Genomic DNA, 6,737 nt, shown 5'->3' on the forward strand with positions numbered 1-6,737 from the left:
CCCCCTGGTGGCCGCGGAGAACTCTGGCGCAGGCGGCCCGGGAGACCAGCAGAGCAGAGCGCAGGTCACCGGGGCAGAAGCGGTCAGTCAGAGAGGCGGCGCTCACAGCCTGTTGGATTGTCAAGAAGCCAAGACAGGACAGAGGAAAGCAAGAGAGATCGTTGGAAGGGGTGACCTGTGTGTGTTGTGGGGTGTGTGTGGGGGGTTGGGGTAGCGGAGGACTGATCAGGGCTGGAGAAGGGAAGGAAGGAGGGATGTCTAGGGGCCTGGAGGCTGGAGTGGCCTGATGGTCCCACCGTGTGGCCGGGGTCAAATGGTAGCCCTCTCTTCCCTGGGCCTCTATCTCTCCCCCAGACCAAATCCGGGAGGCGGAGAACCAGAGACTGACATGGGAGGCAGGCGGGGGAGACTGAGGCCAGGGTCCTGGGGTGGCGGAGAGAGGGGCTGGGGATGCTGACCAGACGGAGCGCCTCCGTGGGGTGGAGAGGCTGGGGCCTCAGGGAAGTCGCTTTCCTGGGCTGTGAAGTGGGCGCGACGTGAGACCAGCACTGTCTCTCCCCGCACAAGTGACTTCTGATGCCTGTGCTGAGTGTCAACGTCCCACCGCCCGTCCTAAGGCTCATCCTTTCCTCCAAGGGCTGCAGCTGCTGAGAGCCGGCGCAGCCTGAAAGCCTTTTAAAAGGTGAACGGTGATAGAGGGCAAAGGCCAGCTGAGCCACGGCACGCTTTCCCCTAACAGTCCATTATGGAAAGTATCAAACGTACAGGAAGAGCGAAGGTGAACTCCGGTATAACCACCGATGCTGAATCCTCAAGATGCTCCAGAAGAAGAAGATGGAGAGAATAAGTCAGCCTGATGTTACTGCCCTGGCTGGTTTGGCTCAGTGGTTGGAGCGTCGGCCCGTGGACTGAAGGGTCCCGGGTTTGAATTCTGTTAAGGGCATGTATCTCAGTTGCAAGCTGGGTTCCTAGCTCTGGGGCAAGCAATGTGTCTCTTACATCATCAATGTTTCTCTCTCTCCCACCCCCTCCCACTCTGCCTGAACATCAATGGGAAAAATATCTTCGGGTGAGGATTAACAACAACAACAAAAGACAGTTTGATATTATGATATTAGCCTCAAGACAGATTCCAGCAGGCATGGCTCAGTGTTTGAGCATCGACCTGTGAACCAGGAGGTCAGGGTTTGATTCCCGGTCAGGGCACATGCCTGGGTTGCGGGCTCGATCCCCAGTGTGGGGCGTGCTGGAGGCAGGCGATCCATGATTCTCTCCCATCATTGATGTTTCTATCTCCCTCTTGCTCTCTCTTCCTCTCTGAAATCAATTAAAAAATATTTTTTTTAAAAAATAGGCAAATGGGGCATCAAACAGAAACCAGAACCAGAGACTCACACGCAAAAACATGGATGTGTCAGAGGCAGCAACACATTGGGAGGAGGGAGAGAAGGAAGTATGATGGACTATTGGGTAAATTGTGCCAAGAAAATGGGTTAACCATAAGAGAAGACATGACATTGGACCCCTACTGCATTTCACACACAAGATATCAGGTTCACGTGGATTGGAGACCTAAATAGGAAACGTCATACTTTAAACATTTTTAGAAAGAAACACAGGAGAATATCTTGATTCCTTTAAGGTCAGGAGAGATTTCTTAATCCAGAAAAGCAGATTGTAAAGAAAAAGGTTGAAAAAGTTCGTTAACAATAAAATGAAAAACTGTCGGTCAAAACCCGCAACCTTTTGGTGCATGGGACGATGCTCTAATCAACTGAGCCACCCGGCCGGGGCGTGTGACTATTTTTATGACCGGCAATTTGTACTTCTTCATCTTTCAACTTTTCCGCCCATCCCCCCACCTCCCTCCCATCTGGAAAACATCAATTTGCTCTCTGTATCTCTGAGTTTATTTCGGTTTTGTTTGTTCATTTGTTTTGTTTTCTTGGATTCCACATGTAAGTGGAAATCATACGGTATTTGTCTTTCTCACCATGGATATTGAGCACAAAAAAAAGCAAGTTTCAAAATAAGACACGCTCTGTAAGCTCAAAACCACCAGGATTTATAAGACTAACGCACAAAAATCTGTTGTGTCGGTATTATACACCAGCCATAAACAATCCAAAAGGAAATTCAGACAGCAATTCCATTTACAGTAATATCCCAACGAATTAAATACCTGGGAAGAGATTGAAACAAGGAGGTGAAAGACTTGTGCACTGAAAACTACAGAACATTGTTAAAATAAATGAAAGAAGACCCAAATAAGTGGAAAGACATCCGTCTTAATGAACTGATAGATTTAGTTTTGTGAAAACGGCAGTACTACCCAAGCAACGTACAGATTCAACACAATTCCTATCAAAATTCTAATGACCTTTTTAAATTTTTTACAGAGGGGAAGGGAGAGAGATAGAGAGTTAGAAACATCGATGAGAGAGAAACATCGATCAGCTGCCTCCTGCACATCTCCTACTGGGGATGTGCCCGCAACCCAGGTACATGCCCTTGACCGGAATCGAACCTGGGACCTTTCAGTCCGCAGGCCGACGCTCTATCCACTGAGCCAAACCGGTTTCGGCAAAAAATATATTTTTTTATTTATTTCAGAGAGGAAGGGAGAGAGAGCTAGAAGCATCAATGAGGGTGGGGTGGGAACCCGGTGGAGGGGAGCTATGGGGGTAAAAAAAGAGGAACAACTGTAATAATCTGAACAATAAAGATTTAATTAAAAAAAAGAAACATCAATGATGAGAGAGACTCATTGATCAGCTGCCTCCTGCACGCCCCACACCGGGGACCGAGCCGGCAACCTGGGCATGCGCCCTTGACTGGAATCGAACTTGGGACCCTCCAGTCTGCAGGCTGACGCTCTATCCACCGAGCCAAGCCGGCTGGGGCCCTATGTCATCCTTTATTCTTTGTGTGAGGTCCTCACATTCATTATGAAATCACTCCTCGGGCGTTGGAGGCCCCTCGGTGTCCATGGAGAGTCTTGCTCCTCGGACTCTGTGAATGTCCCAGCCCATCTGTCAGCCCGGAGGACAAGGCTGCCAGGACACACGCTGTAATTAGCCCGTCCGTGGCTTCCCCATCTGCCTACTTTCACTACTTGTCCCCTACCTCCCACCCCCCCACCCAGGCAGGGGGTCCTCCCCCCCCCCCACACACACACACACACACACACACACACACACACCAACCAGACGAAGATCCTTGCCAACCTCTGTTCCCGCGGACCTAGAATGTGCTTCTGTTTCCCCACAAACATACACATCCTAGCCCCCCATCAGTGGCAGCTGGGAGCCCTTGTGAACTTGGTGAGTAACCAGAGCTCTTACCCTGTGGTTACCCCCTGCAGGGCAACCCTGGCTTACCCTGGAAGAGACACGTTCTTGAGAATGTAGTCTCCACGTGAAAGGGGGTAGCCCGGCCTTCTGCTTGGGGTGGGGTGGGGTGGGGTGGGGTGGGGGCTGGCGGAGGAGCCAGAAGTCGCCGCTGGAGGGAGTGTAAACTCGGGAACAGGGCAGCAAGGCACCAGAGCTTGGCTGCAGGGAGATGAGTGTCGGGCAAGGCCCTGCTTGGGAGCAGAGCACCTAAAGCCGGGGAGCCTGGAGGACCCCAGGGGGAAGGAAGGGATCCCAGCTGGAGAAGAGGGGGGCCCCCGGGCCTGGTGCTGACCCCCAGGTCCCCAGGTTCCCAGACGGACAGACAGAATGCTCAGCCAGAGGATCCAGGCCTGCAGGTGGGTTACAGCTTGCTTCGCTTCTGAGGCTGGGCGGGGAGCTGGCAGGGAGCAGGGCTATCACTCTCACCATGTCCCTCTGGGCCAGCCAGCTCCCTTTGCCTGGCCTGTGCCCACCTGTGAAGTGGGAGACTCAAGGATTTAGGGGGGGGGCCCTTCCCGTAGACATGCTGTGGCTCCGAGTGGCTCCTGTCTTGGAGTCCAGGCTCTGGGCCAGGCCGTGAGCTGTTTGGAGGTCCCCACTGCCCCCCTCTCTCCCATAGGAGGACCTAGAAAGAAATGAAACTGTTAATGAAAGCGCAAGGCAGGGGGTGTGTGGCCCCAAATGGGAACAGGGTAGGGGAGATGAAATGTTTTAGACTCAGTGCCAGGAACAAGGGGTGTGAGGGGGCTGTGGGCTCCCTGGGCATGAGATGGGCTCTCCAGCGTGGTACCTGGCTGTGCTGAACAGAGAAGGCATTCCGTGAGCCCTCGGACGGTGGTGCTGGCAGGAGGAAGGGGGTTAGGGAACTGGAGAGCAGGTGCCTGCGGCCGGCCCTGAGCTTGCACCTTGGCCTCCTGAGCTGCCAGGGGCCCATGCAGTTAAGTGGCCACCAGGTGGCAGGCTAGTCCTCGGGGAAGGGGCACATTGGGGCCGATAGCGTTGGTTTCTGCTGTTTGTACAGAGACGTGAGGGAGGCCATGCCTAGCTCACAGCAATGTACCCGCCGCCGTGGGGACTTCAGGCCCCGTGACAACAGGACAGGGCTGGGCTAGGCTAGGGGCTATATTACAGAACCTTGTGGGTTGCTGACATCCCTTCACTGTGGGCATGAGCCCCGGGACATAGAACAAATTGTCTTAGAGAAATCTTAGCCCGGAAGGCGTGGCTCAGTGGTTGAGCGTCCAGCTAGGAACCAGGAGGTAAAGGTTTGATTCCCCGTCAGGGCGCATGCCCCGGTTGCAGACTTGATCCTCAGTGGGGGGCGTGCAGGAGGCAGCTGATCCATGATTCTCTCTCATCATGGACGTTTCTATCTTCCTCTCCCTCTCCCTTCCTCTCTCTGAAATCAATAAAAATATATTTTAAAAGAATAAATCTGGATTCTATCTTGAATGCAGGGAGTTGGGGTAGAAAGGACCCCGCTCTTGTGGAGGGAGGGCTTGAGCCAGCTGGTGTCAGAGCTGGGACAGGGCTCCAGCCCCTCCCCTCCCCTCCCCTCTCCTCCCCTCCCTAACCCTCTGGGGGAGTTCTTTAAAAAATTTTTTTGTTTCAATGACAGTTTACAGTCAATATTATTTTGCATTGGTTTCAAGTGTACAGCATAGTAGTTAGACTTTACAAAGTGTTCCGCACCCCCCCCCGACCCCCCTGATATTTCCAGTGCCCACCTGACACCATGCATAATCATTACAGTACTATTGACTGTATTTCCTAGTTCAGTGATGGCGAACCTTTTGAGCTCGGCGTGTCAGCATTTTGAAAAACCCTAACTTAACTCTGGTGCTGTGTCACATATAGAAATTTTTTGATATTTGCAACCATAGTAAAACCAAGACTTATATTTTTGATATTTATTTTATATATTTAAATGCCATTTAACAAAGAAAAAATTAACCCAAAAAATGAGTTCGCATGTCATAGGTTCGCCATCACTGTCCTAGGCTGTCCTTTACACCCCACGCCTATTTTGCAATTACCAATCTGTGCTTCTCGGTCCCTCCACCCCGTTTCCACCCAGCCCCCCAGTCCCCTGGGGGAGTTTGCAAGTCCCAGCTCCCTGCCCACGGCCTCTGCGCTCACAGGTAACTGGGCCACCTCATTCTAGAGGGATTTGACCCCAGGAGACAACTGGAGACGGGTGAGAAAGGGCTTAGGGATTAGACCAGGATATCTGGGAAGGGAAGGGACTTAATGAGGGGCTCGGCTGTGGGAAGCGGGCGGGGAGAGGATTTGTGTCCTCACAAAGCCAGGTGGACTGCGGCCGGAGGAGGAAGGGGCCCCTGGGAGGAGCCCAGGGGGCTCAGTTTCTCCGCTTCTGTTGTGTCTTCAGAAACAACACGTAATAGTATTAACAACCCCGCACAGGTGTGGGCCCATCACCTTCCCAGCCATTATTTCCCTCGGAATTCTCACAGGGGCCTTGGGAAAGAGCCAGGGATTACATTTCCCCCCCAAATGACCAGCCTGTTCAACAGGAGGCCCCCGGGGGAGGCCCAGAAGGAGGAAGACCTGCCACCATCCCTGTTCCCCGCCCGGTTCCTGGGGCGCCCCCAGCTCAGGGATCCCGGGATAGCCTCTCCCCTCAGCTCAAAGATCCTTCTAGACGCCTCCTGCACCCCATACCCCCGAACTCCGATTCTTTATCTGGCCCCCACCGCCCAATCTCAACCTGGGCATGCTCCCCACCCCCAATACTCTAAGTTCCACGGGGGCAGTTTTATTTTATTTCTATATTTAAAATTTTTTATTTATAGATTAGAGGGGGGGGGGGAGAAACCTTGATGTGTTGTTCCACTTATTGATGCATTCATTCGTTGCTTCTTGTATGTGCCCTGCCCGGGGATCGAACCTGGAACCTTGGGGACTGAGCTCTAACCAGCTGAGCTCCCCGGCCAGGACGACATGTGGTCAGTCTTTTACTCCGTGATCGGCACAGTGCTCCGGTAAACATGTGCTGAATGAATGGCTGGATGAATAAATGAATGGAAAGGTCTCCTGACCCCCTCTAATCTGGCTGACTCCTGCTCAGCCGTCTGATCTCTGGGGAACCTGGGATGCCCCCAGCCTCTAACTGGGTGGTGCCCCTCCGGTCTGCACTGTACTGGGGGGGTGAAGGGCGGGGGGACGGGTGTAGGCGCTGCCTGGCCCTTAGTCCCTATAACCAGGAAGTCCTTGAGGGCAGGGCCTACTTGGCTTCATCCTGGGAGGCGTCCCCATGCCTGGCGCCATGAACACTGCAAAACAGTACCAACGGGAGCAAAAGAATGAAAGCTGCTCTGTCTCCCA

Source organism: Myotis brandtii, unplaced genomic scaffold (genome assembly GCF_000412655.1).
Source record: "Myotis brandtii unplaced genomic scaffold, ASM41265v1 scaffold303, whole genome shotgun sequence".
Lineage (NCBI taxonomy): Eukaryota > Metazoa > Chordata > Mammalia > Chiroptera > Vespertilionidae > Myotis > Myotis brandtii.